The 19,156-nt window shown below is 43.2% G+C and overlaps 1 long non-coding RNA gene across 1 annotated transcript in view; it reads left to right on the top strand.

Moving 5' to 3' along the window:
• LOC103786580 (uncharacterized) overlaps window positions 1-19,156 on the top strand; it is a 53,409-nt gene that overhangs the window by 28,139 nt on the left and 6,114 nt on the right. Inside the window, exon 3 of the long non-coding RNA XR_004668271.3 lies at window positions 18,583-18,710. This is a non-coding gene — a long non-coding RNA (uncharacterized LOC103786580). The remainder of the gene's footprint in view (window positions 1-18,582; window positions 18,711-19,156) is intronic.

Raw genomic sequence — 19,156 nt, 5'->3', positions numbered from 1 at the left:
ATAGATAGATACAGTTTGATAGATAAATGGAGAACTAGAGACAAATAGATACAGATACTTAAGCATTTTTAAATAGTTTCATTATAAATTGATTCAATTACCTCGTCTTTTCTACCAGATATGGAAGTCTTATTTTTTTATTTTTTATTCTTAAATATTATCTGACTCCTTACCATATAAACTTAATTTGCACTATCTTGTTCCCTATCACACGGACACATTCACATACTCACGTAATTTTACTCCTACAATCACACTCCCAGCAAATAATAGTTATAATATATATTATTATGCTGGTATTTAGCACTTATGTTATTATCATTATGCAAACATAGTTCACAGCCAGGGCTGCCCTAATGTAGAAGTCCAGGGTGACTTCTGGGGCTAAGCAGTATGTGACCTAAGCAGTGACAGGTTGCCCTGCTCAAGGCTGAGGCAAGTAGGTGACTGTAATTTCTCCCAGGTTGGGGGGGATTGCTTCAGGGCTCCTGATGGGCAGTCTGATGCCATTTTGTTTCCTGATTGTTTTTATGTGACCTACTTTTTTTTCTTCTCTAGAAGCTCATACAATCCATTGTTTCCAATATTCTGAAATTTTATGTGTTGTGCCACTAACTGTTTATGTGAAGAAACATTTTATTTTGGAATAATTTAAGATTTACAGCCGGGCGTGGTGGTTCACACCTATGACCCCAGCACTTTGGGAGGCCAAGATGGGAGGATCACTTGAGCCCAGGAATTCAAGACTAGCCTGGGCAACATAGTGAGACTCTGTCTCTACAAAAAAAAAAAAATTAGCCAGGTGTGGTAGCACATGCCTGTAGTCCCACCTAGTTGGGAAGCTGAGGCAGGAGGATCACGTGAGTCCAGGAGATGGAGCCTGCAGTGAGCTATGATGGCACCACTGCACTCCAGCCTGGGTGACAGAGTGAGATACTGCCTCTATTTAAAAAAAAAAATTACAGAGAAGTTGCAAAGATAATATAGAGAATTCCTATATACCCCTCACCTAGTTTTCCCTAATGTTAACATATGAGATTACCATGGTATATTTGTGAAAATTAAAAAACCAATATTGGTATGTTACTATTCACTAAACTCCAGACCTCATTCAAATTTCATCAGTTTTTCTACTCATGCCCCTTTTCTGTTCCAAGATCCAATCCAGGACACCATATTGCATTTATTCATCCTGTCCCTTTAGTCTCCTCTGGTCTGTGATAGTTTCCCAGTCTTGTTTTGTTTTCATAGCCCTGACGGTTTTGAGGAGTACTATCCAGCATTTTGTAGAATGTTTCTCAGTTTGCATTTGTCTGGTATTTTTCTCAGGACTAGACTGGGCTTATGGGATTTCGAGAAGAATAGCACAAGTAATATACTCTTATTACTGATAATGTTAACCATGATCACTTGGTTAAGGTGGTATTTCCAGGTTTCTCCATCACACAGTTACCATTTTTCCCACTTCCATATTCTGTTATTTGGAAGTGAACCACAAAGTCCAGCCTACCCTCAAAGGGGTTGGGGAGAAGAAGTAAACTTCTTTTTGCAAGGTGGAGAGCATAGCTACTTATGTTATTTGAAATTCTTCTATAAGGAAATTTGTCCCTTTTCTGTCATTTATTTTTCAATCATTTTCTCTCTGTAAATATGGCCTCATCTATACTTATTTACACTTTGGGTTACAATCCAATACCACATTATTTATTTTGGTTCCCAAATTGGTCTGGCTGTGGCCATTGGAAACTCCTCAGAGTTGGCTCTGGTATCCCTCTGACTTTTTTTTTTCTTGAGTACTTCCTTGCCTTCTGGTCTATCAGGTGCTCTGGGCTCATCTTGCATTTTCCTTGCCTTGAAATAGCTTCAGTCATTTTTTCAAGAAGCCCTGGTTTTTTAAAATCAGAGAATGGTATTTAGAAACCATTCTTGGTTTAGAAACCAAGATCTGGGCACTGGATGTGCTTGTTTTATTGGGTGTCACTGCTCTTGGATCTCTTAGCAGAGGGTTAGAATAATATGTATGTGTATACTAATCCATTTAGACACACATTTATTTCTAAAGTTATTTCTGTATTTACCCATCTGTGGGTGTGTGTATATGCACACACACACACACATAAATATGAATTCATACTAATTTCTGTGTGTGTGTGTGTGTGTTTGTATATGTATTTTGAGACAGAGTCACACTCTGTCGCCAGGCTGGAATGCAATGGCGCAATCATAGCTCCCTGCAGCCTCAAACTCCTGGGCTAAATCAGTCCTCCTGCCTAAGCCTCCCAAGTAGTTGGACTACAGGTACATGCCACAATGCCTAGCTAATGTTTTAAATTTTTTGTAGAGATGGGGTCTCTCTATGTTGCCTAGCCTGGTCTCAAACTCCTGGCCTCAAGGAATCCTCCCACCTAAGCCTCCCAAAGTGCTGAGGTTACAGGCGTGAGCCACTGTGCCCAGCCTGTGTGGATATTTTTTAATTAATTCATTGTTCTGGGTTCCTGGTAAGACCTTTCAATGCAGAAACTTGTGACTTTGTGTTAGGGAAGCAGGAGCCTAGAAGAGCCAAATTAAAAGTTCAGCTCCATCTGGAGACTAACAGGGCACATTCCTTGCCAGTCACTACCCATGATTACAGATGTTTATAGTTGAGGAAAGACCATAAAGACACCTACAAGGACGCACTCCTCCGTCAGAGAGTTCAGATGTCCCAGTACCCATAAAAACACACGCTTTCAAGATAATAACAGTTACGGCAGGGTATGGTGGCTCACACCTGTAATCCCAGCACTTTGGGAGGCCGAGGCGGGCAGATCACGAGGTCAGATCGAAACCATCCTGGCTAACACGGTGAAACCCCGTCTTTACTAAAAATACAAAAAATTAGCCGGGCGTGGTGGCGGGCGCCTGTAGTCCCAGCTACTCGGGAGGCTGAGGCAGGAGAACGGCGTGAACCCGGGAGGCGGAGCTTGCAGTGAGCCGAGATCGCGCCACTGCACTCCAACCTGGGCGACAGAGCGAGACTCCGTCTCAAAAAAAAAAAAAGAAAAACTCTGTGTGTGTGTGTGTGTGTGTGTGTGTGTGTGTGTACCCTCGTGTGCTCGCACAAACGAACAGAGCTAGAGTTAAAGGAATTCCAAGGACAATTTGCTGGGTAAAATTCAAGACTGATTAATTTTCCACAGGGCAATAATATCATTGTATTTAACCACACAACCAGGCTATAAAAACATAGAACCTATTAGTCTCTAAAGTTAAACTGTAACTTTATAGAACCATAAAACTGTCTGTTTCTTCAATCATTATGGATTGATTACATACATTGTGGCAATGGAATTTCATTCCCCTGGTGTGTCCCATGAGGGTAAATTCCCAGGATGCAGGTTCTGCTTTTATTGAAACAGGGTTTGAAAAAGTGTTCCCCTAAGATCTCAGGAATTAGGCAATCATAATTTTGCCATTTTCCCAAGTGTGGAATCATTTCCTCTTTAATACCTGTGTCAGGTGAGAATGTCTGAAATATGTGTTTTGTTTGGTTTTTTGAGACAGGGTCTCACTCTGTTGCCCAGGCTGGAGTGCAGCAGCATGTTCATGGCTCACTGCAGCCTTGACCTCTCAGGCACAAGCTATCTTCCCATCTCAGCCTCCTGAGTAGCTGGGACCACAGGTGTGTGCCACCACGCCTGGCTGATTTTTGTAATTTTTTTTTTTTTTTTTTTTTGGTAGAGATGGGGTTTCACCATGTTGTCCAGGCTGGTCTCAAACTCCCAAGCTCAAGCAATCCACCTGCCTCAGCCTCCCAAAATACTGAGATTACAGGCCTGAGCCACCATGCCTGGCCTAGAACATCTGAAATATTTATTCTCGACATCACTAGCTCAATCTTGTTTCAATGTCTGTTCTTTTTGTCCTTGTGAGTTTTGTCCTTTTTATTTTTTAACTGTTATTTTAGTGAGGTTTGGAGAGGACGTAGGCCCAAATGCATGAACTCAATTCCCCACTTTTAAAAAATTTTTATTTTATATTATTTTTTGGTAGAGACAGGGTCTCACTATGTTGCCCAGGCTGGTCTGAAACTTCTGGCCTCAATCAATCCTTCTGCCTCAGCCTCCCAAATTGTTAGGATTACAGGTGTGAGCCAACAAGCCTGGCCCAGTTCTGCTTTTTTGATCCTACATTTCCTCCTGCTCTCTATTGTCCAGGACTTTCATCAAATGCCTGGCCTTTTGGCTTTTCAGTTTCCTGATGCTGCTGTAGATGTATTACTTTCCCTCTTTCATGTCTTTTCTGCATTTCACCAGGAGTGTTCAGCAAGAGTGACAGTGTGCACTTGTGTGCTTTATATACTCCCTTGATCCAGGTCTTTTCCTGACTACATCAACACTTGGTTCCAAATAGCAAAGAGCTCTCCATCTTTGGGGATAGAAGCAAACTGTTCCTATTACTCAGAAAAACCATTGCTGTAATGTTGCAAGAATTAGTAGGTATCTTGTCTGCTATAGTCTTCCCAAGGCAGGAAAAAAACCATAAGCATCTCCTTTCCAGCCCTGACCTCTCCATTTCTTCCTCACCCCCTTCCACCTCCAGAAGATGCATCTTCATTTGCTGGCATTCTGGCCTTCTTTGCCTCAGAGGATGCCCTTGTCAAGTTCTAGCTGTATTGCCTGGTGGGTGTGAAACCACTCTTAACATAAACTCCTCAGCTGGTCCTTGGCAAGGGCCTTGCCTCAACTTTTCAGATTTAGTGGGTGTTTCAGATTTTAGTTTAGTGGTAGTTATATATGCAGAATCCCAGGCCCCACTGGAGGAGAGGGAGAAGGTGGCTTGGAATCTACATTTTTATGGAGGCCCTCATGTCAAAATCTGGGACAATCTCAGCCTCATATGAATAATGCAGGAATAGATTATTATATATTGAATCAAAAGGAATCCATGTGTCTCTATTGATATTAACACCAAAAATTTTGGCCTGTGCTCACACCTGTAATTGCAGCACTTTGGGACGCCAAAGCAGGAGTATCAGTTGAGCCCAAGAGTTCGAGGTTACAGTGAGCTATGATCATGTTACTGTACTTCAACCTGGGTAACAGAGAGAGACTCTGTCTCAAAACAACAACCACCACAATAAATAAAACAACCAACAATGGTATTTTATTTTATTATTATTTTTCTTAATAGAGACAAGATCCTGCTATGTTGCCCAGGCTGGTCTCGAACTTATGGGCTCAAGCAATCCTCCCACCTCAGCCTCCCAAAATGTTGGGATTACAGGCGTGAGCCACTGCACCTGGCCAACACCAAAAATTTTAAAGGGGGTAGAAAAGAGGGCCAGGTGAGGTGGCTCACACCCGTAATCCCAGCACTTTGGGAGGCTGAGGTGGGTGGATCACTTGAGGTCAGGAGTTCAAGACCAGCCTGGCCAACATGGCAAAAACCCATCTCTACTAAAAATACAAAAATTAGCCAGGCGTCCTGATGCCCATCTGTAATCACAGCCACTTGGGAGGCTGAGGCAGGAGAATTGCTTGAACGTGGAAGTCAGAGGTTGCAGTGAACCAAGATGGCATCACTGCACTCCAGACTGGGCAAGAAAGTGAGACTCAATCTCAAAAAAGAAAAGAAAAGAAAGCTCTTCTTCATAAAAGAATGCCAAATGGTGAATGTAGATGGAATGATAGAAATGGAAAAATCATCATTTTATGACCAGTCTATTAATAATTGATGCGGGCAGGCATCATCAATGGAATGTAAAACCATTAGGATAAAAGGGGTTGGGAAAAATGATATTCATAAGGTTTGAAAGTATCACCCTACAGGCTATTTAGTAATTGCAAAAGGGAAAACGTATCTTTACCACAGAGAGAGCTGAAGGTCACCACGTTGACCATCAGATTACACTTAGCATCACCATCAATGTGAAAATTGACTGGTGTGTTGCACTGAGAAGACACAACATCACTTAATGTTTCTACCAATAATCTAAACCCAGATTTATTTTTAAGAAAATCAGGTTGGCCAGGTGCGGTGCCTTATGCCTGTAATCCCAGCTACTTGGGGAGGCAGGAGAACCGCTTGAACCCATGAGGCAGAGGTTGCAGTGAGCCGAGGTTGCGCCACTACACTCCAGTCTGGGCTACAGAGTGAGACTCCGTCTCAAAAAAAAAAAAAAAGAAAGAAAGAAAATGAGGTCGTTATGATGTCATCTTGATTTTAAATACAAAGGCTTAGTCAGTGCACATGATCAACACTTTGAACTTTCAGTTCCCTTCTACCACAGCCTCCTATATGTTCTAGAAGTGTCTAAGGGAGACTCTTGTGCAGTGCTCTCAGAATCTTCCATTCTCCGTCTGGAAATGTCACCTGCCAGGCCTCTGTTGTATGAAAAGAGTTAGCATGGCCTCTTATGTTTTTGCAAAGTGCTTCCAATGCCAAGGTTACTCTATGCTGAAATATGCCTTGAAGCCACTTTCTTACATTATGATCCCAAAGGGACCACTTTAGACTTCCAGCATCTCACCAAGATTTTTGTGTGACCATCATCCAGTTTATGTCATTAGTCTCTCTCCTTAGGACTGAGAAGTGGGTCCAGGGTGGCTTACAGGGGAAAGTGGCTTAGTCAGTATTGTCTTGCTGGTCTTGCTCTCTGGGGCATGGGATTCTTATTCCAAGCACCCATCCAGTCATGTAGCTCACGCTGGAACTCTCATCAGCCCATTGATATCTTGGAGTTTAACACAAGGAAGTATTGCACAAGACAAGCCAGAGACCCATGGACATAATGGCTGCCAGAGCAGAGAAGGGGAGGTGACAGATTTAGGAGACAGCAGCCGCCCTCACCCTCACTGTCCTCTCTGTTCCTCCTCTTTCCTTGGAAAACAGGCCTTCCTGGGGACCTCCTGCTCCCCACAGTTATCCAGACTGTACCTGTCTTTTGTTTATACTAATGATAGCATGCTAGGTACAGTGTTCTCCATCTTGCTTTTTTCATTTAATATTTTTTTTTTTTTTGAGACAGGATCTTGTTCTGTCACCAGGGCTGGGGTGCAATGGCACCAACACAACCCACTGTAGCCTCAACCTCCCAGGCTCAAGCAATTCTCTTGCCTCAACCTCCTGAGCAGCTGGGATAATAGGTATGTGACACCATGCCCAGCTATTTTTTTAAAAATTTTTTGTAGAGACAGGGTCTTGTTATGTTGATGAGGCTGGTCTTGAACTCCTGGGCTCAAGCAATCCATGCGCCTTGGCCTCCCAAAGTACTGGGATTACAGGTGTGAGCCACTACACTCAGCTCAACATTTTTTATATGTACACTTTGTTCATATCCTTTATCTTTGTCTTTTATATCTTTAAGAAAACTCTTTACCACCTTTTTAGTGAGGTTTCTGGAGAGGGTGGAAATGAGTATTTTCTATCCACCACAAGGTTTTCTTGCAGTTTGCAAGTATATGTTGATATCCCCTGAAAATCTAGATAATTTTGTCTCCTCTTTTCCAATTCCATACTTCAAATCTTTAAAGATTTCAAGACTAGGTGTAGTGGCTCATGCCTGTAATTCCAACTCTGTGAGAGGATCACTGGAGCCCAGGAGGTCGAGGTTGCAATGAGCCATGATCATGCCACTGCATTCCAGCCTGGGTGACAGAACAAGACCTTGTCTCAAAAAGCAAGCAAGCAGGCAAACAAACAAACAAACAAAACATGCTTATTATGGAAAAGAAGGGGGCAGAAGCCAAACTAGGGAGAGGAAGAAGTTAAACTGTGATGCAGGCCTAATAAAGCCTCAGCCAACACGGCAGGGAGTTTTTGAGTGAGAATTGCTCATTAAAGTGTCCCATGTTGACCCCAAAGAGGGAGGCCTTTATGCCTCCACCCGACTCAGTCATTGCATACTGGCTACCTTTGGAGGGACTGACCACATTCTCTGCAGCCAGGCAGCAAGTTCTTCCCTGAAGGGAGATCTGGGCCGCATATCTCTATGTCTATCACAACTTATCCATTCCATCAAGGTGGTGGGGAGGATTTGATATATTGCAGGGGATAAGCAAAGAGGAATTTTTTTTTGCAGCTTTGGACATTCACAATGGAGTTTTACTGCAAATCAATAGGCTCCAAAGCAAGATGTTGTCAAGAGGAAAATCGTTTTCTAAATTCCTTTAGTTTTCATTTGACATATGAAGACTCTGAGGTTGGAGCATTTCTTCCATAGTGTGCTTTCAAAACCTAGGCCTAGGCCTGAGGGTATGATGGAGAAGAAAATGAGGGAGAGGTAGCAGAGAATGAGTATGGAATACATGGGCCCTAGTCTCTCTGTTCTAGACTGAATCATGAAGAAGCAGAGGTAGTTTGATAATTCAACTGGGCTTCAAGGGCAGGAGGCATTTGATCTATTCCATATTTGGGATTCTGGAAGGAGGCCACCATGTAGAATGGCCCTGCTTGAATCCAGTTAAGAGTAATGTGCAGAATGGCTAAGCAGGGTTACAGCCTCTACTGGCCTCCTGTTATGATCCTTGGTAGAGCAAATGCTGAGAGTCAGTAGGTCTGTCCTGGGGCCGCAGAGGGTGCTGAGTGGACTGATCAGCATGGATGGGAACAGAGGGGGCAGAACCAGGACTCAGAGGTGTCCACAAGGCAAGCGAAAGCCAATGAGAGGCTAAGTCATCAGACCCAGCTCAAACAGAAAAAGATGAATCTCCTCAGTGACAGACGTCAGCAAGTAGGAGCTAGACACATAAACCCACCTCTCCTTGTTCATCCAGATACCCTCTGAAAATGGGACAAGTATAAAAACCCAAAGATCTGAGTATTTGTTTATTTATTTATTTGAGACAGAGTCTCGCTCTGTCGCCCAGGCTGGAGTGCAGTGGCGCAGTCTCGGCTCACTGCAAGCTCCGCCTCCTGGGTTCACACCATTCTCCTGCCTCAGCCTCCTGAGTAGCTGGAACTACAGGCACTGGCCACCACACCCAGCTAATTTTTTGTATTTTTAGTAAAGACAGGGTTTCACTGTGTTAGCCAGGATGGTCTCGATCTCCTGACCTTGTGATCCACCCGCCTCGGCCTCCCAAAGTGCTGGGATTACAGGCGTGAGCACCGCGCCCGGCCCTGAGTATTTATTTTTAAAAGACTCTACTAGTCATGCTTCTCCTGCATAACTACATCGAAATAAAAGGACTTACAACAAGCGTTGATTCTCTACTCATAGGTTGCAGGTTCAGCTGCGGGGCTCTGGCTTCAACTAGAATCAGCTGGGCTTGGCTCAAGGCTGTGAGCGGGATTCAAGTCCACTCCACAAGTCTTCTCATTCTAGGACCGGCAGTGACTGTGACATGCTCTTTATATAACAGAAGATGGGATTACAAGAGCCAAACCAAACCACGCAGGCACATTTTTAGCCTTGGCTCACATCACATCCACTAACATTCCATGGGCCAAAGTCAGTCTTAGAGCTAAGTTCAAAGTCAATGGGGTGGAAATGAATAATGTATATCAGGGAGGGAGTGAAGAATTGGGAACAATATCCAATCTACTACAGAGACTAGGCATTACCTAAAGGACTGACCAAATTTTAGTATTAGACTACGGTCGTTGGACAGGACTGAAACTTACTTTTTTTGCCTTGCTACTCAGTAACTGCGGACTTGTCTTGGGTCATGTTCTCTAGAAGCAGAGCCCAAGATGGGGATTCTTGTGTACATAATTTATGAAGAGTGTGTTCTCAAGAGGAACATGTCAAGAAGTGAGACAAGTATAGAAAATAGGAAGGAAAGGAGCAGGAATGAATCATATATATCAGGGAGGGAGTGAAGAATGTGGTTTCAGCTGGAATCTAGTCTGATCACGTGGGAAATTGGAATAAGAATTGTACTCCAGGGATGTCTCCCTTGAGTCAAGAGCTGGGCTTTTTGACCTTGTGTTGGTAAGTCATTGGCTGTCTTCCTCTCCCCTAGAACAGGTGTAACCTCCCCGACATTTCTTGGTAAGGTGACAGACAGCTGTAGACCAAGAACAGTTCTCTGGAGAAAGGGGAAGTTGTGATCCGAGAGCAACTAAAATTCACAACAGCTGGGGGTTGACACCCTGGCTGGTTAAGGCCATCTGGACAGGATGGCCTTAACACCAACAGACCGGTACCAGTCTGTGGCCTGTTAGGAAACGGGCCACACAGCAGGAGGTGAGTGTCAGGCGAGCGAGCATTACCACCTGAGCTCCACCTCCTGTCGGCGGCATAGATTCTCATAGGAGTGCAAACCCTATTATGAACCGCGCATGAGAGAGATCTAGGTTGCGTGCTGTTTATGAGAATCTAATACCTGATGATCTGTCACTGTCTCCCATCACCCCCAGATGGGACCGTCTAGTTGCAGGAAAACAAGCTCAGGGCTCCCACTGATTCTACATTATGATGGGTCGTATAATTATTTCATTATATATTGCAATGTAATAATAATAGAAATAAAGTGCACAATAAACGTAATGTAATGTACTTGGATCATCCTGAAACCATCCCCCCACCCTGGTCTGTGGAAAAACTGTCCTCCAGGAAACCGATCCCTGGTGCTAAAAAGGTTAGGGACTTCTGTGCTATATATATGGCTCGTGAAAGACCAGACCAAAATTAAAGTACACACCCACAGCAAATACTGCTATTTCCTAATATCCATTCTTTCGTACTTTTTTTTTTTAATTTTTTTTTTGAGACAGAGTCTCTCTCTGTCACCCAGGCTGGAGTGCAGTGGTGCTATCTCCACTCACTACAACCTCTGCCTCCCAGATTCAAGCGATTCTCCTGCCTCAGCCTTCCAAGTAGCTGGGATTACAGGTGCCCACCACCACACCCAGCTAATTTTTGTATTTTTAGTAGAGATGGGGTTTTGCCATGTTGGCCAGGCTGGTTGCAAACTCCTGACCTCGAGTGATCCGACTGTCTCTGCCTTCCAAAGTGCCAGGATTACAGGCACCCGCCGCCACACCCAGCTAATTTTTGTATTGTTAGTAGAGGTGGGGTTTTGCCATGTTGGCCAGGCTGGTCTCGAACTCCTGACCTCGAGTGATCCACCCATCTCAGCGTCCCAAAGTGCTGGGATTATGGGCGTGAGCCACTGTGCCCGGTCATTTCTCTCCTTCTTGTACCCAGAAGAAAAACAAACAAGATAGCTTAGCTGTCCAGAATCAAAACTACCTTTCTCAGACTCCCTTCTAACTAAGCAGGGCCATACATTTAGGTTCTAGACACCAGATGAAGGCAGACATATCACATGGAAGCTTCCGGGAATCTTCCTTAAGAGACAGCTGGTGTTACTCTTTGCCCCTTCTTTTCCCTTTCCTTCATCCTGCCGGCTTGAATGCAAGTGTAATGGCTGGGGCAGGAACGAAACTGTGAGGCGATCTGGAGAGTGAAGGCCAAAAGGGCCACAGTTCAAAGGGGGTCTGGTTCTGAGGTCACTGTGAACCCCAGTCACCACGCCTTCCACATGGAAAGGTACAATCTTCTACCTGCATCAAATTACTGTTAATTAACTCTTACAAGGTAAAACTTATTCAGAGTAATGTAATCCTAACCAATCCAATATTTAAGACAGATTGAAAGTGAGTTTAAGAATGTGCTGCATATATTTTACCAAAACACCCTTTCGCAAAATTGTACCCATTTATACTCCATTTAGTAGATAGCAGTGTTCGTGTCTCCACATGAGTTATTATTATTTTTTTTGGTTGGGTCAATTTTGTTTGTTTGTTTTCGGTGGAGTCTCACTCTGTTGCCCAGGCTGGAGTGCAGAACTCGGCTCACTGCAATCTCCGCCTCCTGGTTTCAAGCAATTCTCCTGCCTCAGCCTCCCAGGTAGCTGGGACTACAAGCATGAGCCACCATGCACAGCTAATATATATATATATATTTTTTTGTATTTTTAGTAGAGACAGGGTTTCACCATGTTGGCCAGGCTGGTGTTGAACTCCTGACTTCAGGTGATCCACCCGCCTTGGCCAAAATGCTGGGATTAGAGGCGTGAGCCACCACGCCCGGCCTGGTTGGGTCAACTTAATAAGCAAAAAGGCAGCTCACTGCTGTTTCCATTTTCCTTCTCCTGGTGTCTAGTTAGGTTGTATGTATTTTCCTCTCTTCCTGAGCCATCTGTATTTCTTCCTCTATAAATCTATTAGGGAAACAGGAGCATAGGGGAGCCAGGGTGACACCGTTTAAAAATCAAATCCATTTTAAAACTAGCAAAGTACGGCTGTAATCCCAGCACTTTGGGAGGCTGAGGCGGGTGGATCACCTGAAGTCAGGAGTTCAACATCAGCCTGGCCAACATGATGAAACTCCGTCGCTACTAAAAATACAAAAATTAGCCAGACACTGTGGCGCACGCCCATAATCGCAGCTACTCGTGACCAGCCTGGCTAACATGGCAAAACCCCAACTCTACTAAAAATACAAAAATTATCCGGGTGTGGTGGTGGGCACCCGGCCGGTGGTCATAAGATGTTTACAGTTGAGGAAACAGCTTAAAAACGCTTTAAAATGGGCAGGGCGCAGTGGCTCAGGCCTGTAATCCCAGCACTTTGTGAGGCCTAGGTGGGCGGATCAAGAGGTCAATAGATCGAGACCATCCTATCCAACATAGTAAAACACCGTCTCTACCAAACATACAAAAATTAGCTGGGCATGGTGGCGTGCGCCTGTAGTCCCAGCTACTCAGGAGGCTGAGGCAGGAGAATCGCTTGAACCCAGGAGGCAGAGGTGGCAGTGAGCTGAGATTGCACCACTGCACTCCAGCCTGGTGACAGAGAGAGACTCCGTCTCAAAAAAAAAAAAAAAGAAAGAAAGCTTTAAAATGCCTCGAATCACCGCAGCCTCGACCTCCTGGGCTCCAACTATCCTCCTGAGCATCTGGGACCACAGGCATATGCCACCACGCCAAGCTAATTTTGTATTTTTTTGCAAGGACAAACTCCTGCAATGGCAGAATGTACACACGTCCCAATATCACATAACAATATATTTTTTAAGTGATGCACTAAAATGCCAAGGATAGCCTTCTTTAAATCAGCAAAGTACTAAATTTTGTCATGCTGTCAGCCCACCTGCACGTAACCATAATTTAGTTTACCTTTTACATAGATAAGACTCCTATATAAGAAGAGGTTAAAAGTGAGCACGTTCCTCCTGTTTCCTGAGAACCCCCAATTCTGTAACAGTAGCTTTTAACAAATGGTCTTTTCTCACTGTCCTCTACAACTCACCCTGAATTCTTTCCCGCATGAGATCCAAGAACCCTCTCTTGGGGTCTGGATCAAGACCCTTTTTCTAGCAACAAATTAGCTTTTTGTATCATTTGGCCATTTTTGATGGGGGTGTTTATATTTTTGTAGTGATTTAGAAGTACTCCTTTATTTGAAAAAGTTTAAATATGCTGATAAGAAAAAAGGCCAATATAACGAACACCTGGGTACCAATCATCCAAATGAACAAATGTTGATATTTTTGTCATATTTGTATCAAACCTGTTTTTAAGGAAATAAAAATTGAGGCCAGACATGGTGGCTCACGTCTGTAATCCCAACATGTTGGGAGGCTGAGATGGGAGGACTGCTTGAGCCCAGGAGTTCAAGACCAGCCTGGACAACATAGCAAGACTCCATCTCTACAAAAATTTTAAAAACTAGCCAGGTGTGGTGGTGCACACATGTAGTCCAAGCTACTCAGAAGGCTGAGGTGAGAGGATTGTTTGAGTCTGGGAGGTTGCAGCTTCGGTGAGCTATGATTATACCACTGCACTCCAGCCTGGGCAACAGAGCAAGACCCTGTCTCTTAAAAACATTAATAAATAAAATTTAAATAATAAAAAATTGCAGATGAAAATGTACTTACTGAGTTCACCTTCCCAGTCTGAACAACCACTCATGGTTTTTATACCTTTGCTATGTACATAGTATTGTTTTGGTTATGTTTATTTTAATTTATATTAATGGTGTCAAATTATAAATATTCTTTTGTAGCTCATTAAACCCTGTGTTTCTAAGATTCAACCATATTCATTCATTTTAATTGTATAATATTACATTGTATAACTCTTCCATGTTTGGTTTATGTTTCACATTTGAGACCCCCTTGATGGATATTAAATCCCTGCCCCCCGCCCCACCCGCTCCCCACCAGTTTCACTATTACAAAGAACATGGATAAACATCTTTGGTTTTACTTCACATGTTTCCATATGCAAGAGCTTCTTTTTTTTTTTTTTTTTTTTTTTGAGACAGTATCTCAATCTGTCGCCCAAGCTAGAGTGCAGTGGCACAATCACGGATCACTGCAGTCTCGACCTCCTGGGCTCCAACTATCCTCCTGAGCACCTGGGACCACAGGCACATGTCACCACGCCAAGCTAATTTTGTATTTTTTTGCAGAGATAAGATTTCCTGATGTTGCCCAGGCTAGTCTCGAACTCCTGACCTCAAGCAATCTGCCTGCCTTGGCCTCTCAAAGTGCTGGGGTTACAGGCGTGAGCCACCATGCCCAGCCGAGAGTTTCTTTGGAAGTGGAATTTCTGGGTTTTAGGGACATATATGTATCTTTTTAATTTTTTTTTGAGACAGGGTCTTGCTATGTTTCCTAGGCTGCTAGTCTCTAGCAGCTCTCTAACTCTGGGCTCAAGCAATCCTCCTGCCTCAGCATCCCAAAATGCTAGGATTATGGGCATGAGCCACCATATCCAGCCAATGTATCTTCTACTTCACATATTATAAAATTGCTGTCCAAAGCGGTTATACCAATTTATACTTCCCACAGAAGTGTATGAGAGTTCCCATTCCATATCCTGGCAATATTAAATAATATCTCAAGCTTAAAATTCTTTTCTCAAATTAATGGATATAATGGTATCTCTTTTTTTTTTTTTATTTTTTTCAGACAGTCTTGCTCTGTCGCCCAGGCTGGAGTGCAGTGGCGCAATCACGGCTCACTGCAACCTCTGCCTCCTAGATTCAAGCGATTCTCCTGCCTCAGCCTCCCGAGTAGCTGGGATTACAGGCATGTGCCACCACACTCAACTAATTTTGTATTTTTAGTAGAGACAGGGTTTCACCACGTTGGTCAGGCTGGTCTCGAACTCCTGACCTCGTGATCCACTGGCCTCAGCCTCCCAAAGTGCTGGGATTACAGGCATGAGCCACCGTGCCTGGCCGGCATCTCATTGTTTTTAACTTGTCTTTTCCATCATTGTTAATGATATTGAGCATATTTACATATGTTGAGTTTCTTCATCTGTGAATTGCCTATCCTAATTCTTTTTTTAATGAATTTTATTGTGAATATTTAAGATGTACAGTGTAATGTTATGAGATACATGTATATATAGATAGTAAAATATTTATCATAGTGAAACCAATTAACGTAGCCGTCATCTCACATAGCTACCCATTTTTCCCACAGTGGCAAGAGCAACTATACTCTGCACATTTAGCAAAAATCCTGATAAAATAAATTACTAATTATAGTCCTCAGCTAGGGGCAAATGCTCATGCCCATAAACCTAGCACTTTGGGAGGCCAAGGGGGGAGACTCGCTTGAGCCCAGAAGTTCAAGACCAGCCTGGGCAACATGGTGAAACCCTGTCTCTAGTAAAAATACAAAAATTAGCTGGGCATAGTGGTACACACCTGTGGTCCCAGCTACTTGGGAGGCTGAAGCAGGAGGATTCCTTGAACCCTGGAGGCAGAGGTTGAAATGCTGAGATTGCTTCATTGCACTCCAGCCTGGGTGACAGAGCGAGACTCTGTCTCAAAAAAACCCCCAAAACCAAAAAACTATATTCCTTAAGGAATCACACATTGGATCTTGAAATTTGTTCAATTTACATATTTGCTACTCTGGATCCTTTGACATCTCTCTCAATTTCTTCCTCATCACCCTATCCCTGGTAGCCACTTTTATTCTCTGTCTCCGTATATTTGACCTTTTCTTTGAGACTGAGTTTCGCTCTTGTCGCCCAGGCTGGAGTGCAATGGCTCACCGCAAACTCTGCCTCCCAGGTTCAAGCGATTCTCCTGCCTCAGCCTCCCAGGTAGCTGGGATTACAGGTGCTTGCCACCATGCCCAGCTAATTTTATATTTTTAGTAGAGACGGGGTTTAACCATGTTGGCCAAGCTGGTCTCCTGGTAACATTAAATAATATCGAACTTAAAATTCTTTTCTCAAATTAATGGGTATAATGGTATCTCTTTTTTATTTTTATTTTTTTGAGACAAAGTCTCACTCTGTTGCCCAGGCTGGAGTGCAGTGGCGTGATCTCAGCTCACTGTAACCTCCACCTCCTGGGTTCAAGTGATTCTCCTGCCTCAGCCTCCTGAGTAGGTGGGATTACAGGCACCCGCCACCATGCCCAGCTATTTTTTTTATTTTTAGTAGAGACGGGGTTTCACCAGGTTGGCCAGCCTGGTCTTGAACTCCTGACCTCAGGTGATCCACCCGCCTCCACAAAGTGCTGGGATTACAGGCGTGAGCTACCGCACCCGGCCTATAGTAAATCTTAATTGCTAATAGCTTTATAGTAAATCCTGCTATCTGGTAGGGCAAGTTCTCTCTCCTTGTTCATCTTTTCCGCAAAGAACTTTCCTATGAATGACCTTAGGGAACAGGGGGTTTTTTTCTTTCTTTCTTTTTTTTTTTTTTTTTAGATGGAGTTTCGCTCGGTCTCCCAGGCTGGAGTGCAATGGCACAATCTCGGCTCACTGCAACCTCTGCCTTTGGGGTCGAAGCGATTCTCCTACTTCAGCCTCCCAAGTAACTGGGATTACAGGCACGCGCCACCATGCCCGGCTAATTTTGTATTTTTGGAAGAGACGGGGTTTCTCCATGTTGGTCAGGCTGGTCTCAACTCCCGACCTCAGGTGATCCAACCACCTCAGGCTCCCAAAGTACTGGGATTACAGGCGTGAGCCACTGCACCCTGCCAGGGATCCGTTTTTAAAGTTCCTTTTAAAATATTCTGTTGGGATTTTGTTAGAAATTGCATTTAATTCACAGGGTAACTTGGAAAGAATCAATGTTGTAATGAGCATTCTAATACTCATCGTATTTATTACTTCTTATTCTGTCTGTTTTAGTTCATAGTCCCCCTCCTCCTGCTGCTCAGTAGTGGACCTAAGGTAAGGATTTGAGTGCAAGTACCTTACGTGGGAGGTAATCCTAGGAAAACCAGCAGCAGAGTGGGGAAGAGATTCAAGGAAGGGAAAGCAGTCGATTGCACATTATCAAGCAAATGGGCAACTGGAGCTTAATCCTGCTGGGAAACCCTTAGAATAGCTACAGAATGTGTGTCCCAGAGTTATCCTACCTGACAAGTGAGAAGCTGGGGTATTTACGCAACTTCCTTCAGTCATTGACTGAGAGCTCAGCTCCTAGCAGGCATTAATTCCCCAGCTCTTCTAGCCTCCTGACCCAGTGTGCAAGGAAATGGTAAGTGCCAAGGAACACTAACAGTGTCTGCTAAGCTACCAAATGGTCTTAAAAAATATATATGTAATATATATAAACACATATTTATATATAATAAAAATATATATTATATATTAATACATAATTATATAAAATATATGTGAAATATATTTAGAAAAACAAATTATATAAAAATATATTATAGATTATATATTATAATCTATAATATATATTATAATATATAACTATGTTAATGTAATTAACATGTATAATATATGACATATGTTATATATAACATATACAATATATTATATATGTTTAATATATTATACATTTTTAATATGTAATACATTTTACTATCTATTATATATACATGGAGTACACGTGCAGCTTTATTACATGCATATATTGCATAGCAGTGAAGTCTCGGCTGTTAGTGTACACATCATCTGAATAGTGAATATTGTACCCAATAGGTAATTTTTCAATCCTCACCCTTCTCCCACCCTCTCACCTTTTGTAGTCTCCAATGTCTATTATCCCACTCTGTGTCTATATGTACACATTATTTAGCTCCCACTAATAAGTGAGAACATGCGGCATTTTACTTTCTGTTCCTGAGTTATTTCACTTAGGATCATGGCCTCCAGTTCCATCCATGTTGTTGCAAAAGATATGACTTCATTCTTTTCTATGGCTAAGTATTACAGTATTCCATGTATATGCACATACTACATTTTATCCAATTCTCCTTTGACAAACACTTAGGTTGATCCCCTGTCTTTGTGATTATTGTGAACAGTGCTGCAATAAATATTCCAGTGCAAGTCTCTTTTTAATACAATGACTTCTTTCACTAAAGAGTCTTTTGGAAATTCAGATACAAGCAACTTTCTCCCCTGCCTAAAATTTTTTGTTGTAGAGAAATTCAAAATTGTTGACATGGCCTATGGGTTTCTACACACTGGCTACGAACTCCTTTCCTGCTTCACCCTGCCGCCTGCTTTCCCAGGAAGTTTGCTCTCTAGCCCCGCTGAACCATTGTCCCTCCACTCCCTCAGAGGCAGCCAGGTTCTGTCAAACCCTCACGTCTTTGCATTTGTTGTTTTCTCTATTTCTAATGCCCTTCCCTTATTTTTCTTCCTAGAAAAACCCTTCTGGGAACCAGAGTGGTTAGGAACATGGACATTGAAGTTAGAGCTGGAATCGAAACTCAGTTCGAATGCAGCCACCTTTTTGCTTTGCTGAGTGGGAAATGCAAGAGGGAGGCTAGAGGTAAAGCTGGGCAGGCTTGAGAGTTTTTGAGAGAAATGTTGGAATGCTGGGGAGGAAAAAGGTTCAGGAAGGGCTGAGGAGGTTTGCCATCTGAGTTTTGATGTTTCTCTTTATTGTTTCTCCATGGAAATAAATGTATTTATTTATTTAATATTTTGAGACAGCAGGGCCTTGCTCTGTCGCCCAGGCTGGAGTGCAGTGGCGCGATCTTGGCTCACCACAGTCTCTGTCTCCCAGGCTAAAGCGATCCTCCCACCTCAGCGTCCCAATTAGCTGGGTCTACAGGCGCACACCACCATGCCTGGCTAATTCTTTTGTATTTGTTGCAGAGATGGAGCTTTGTCATGTTTCCCAGGCTGGTCTTGAGCTACTGAACTCAAGCAATCTACCTGCCTCAGCCTCCAAAAGTGCTGAGATTGCAGGTGTGAGCAATTTAAATTTAAAAT

This window comes from Pan paniscus, chromosome 21 (genome assembly GCF_029289425.2).
Source record: "Pan paniscus chromosome 21, NHGRI_mPanPan1-v2.0_pri, whole genome shotgun sequence".
Taxonomy (NCBI): Eukaryota; Metazoa; Chordata; class Mammalia; order Primates; family Hominidae; genus Pan; species Pan paniscus.
The sequence above is the reverse complement of the archived record's forward strand: the minus strand, read 5'-3'. Positions and strand labels throughout refer to the sequence as shown.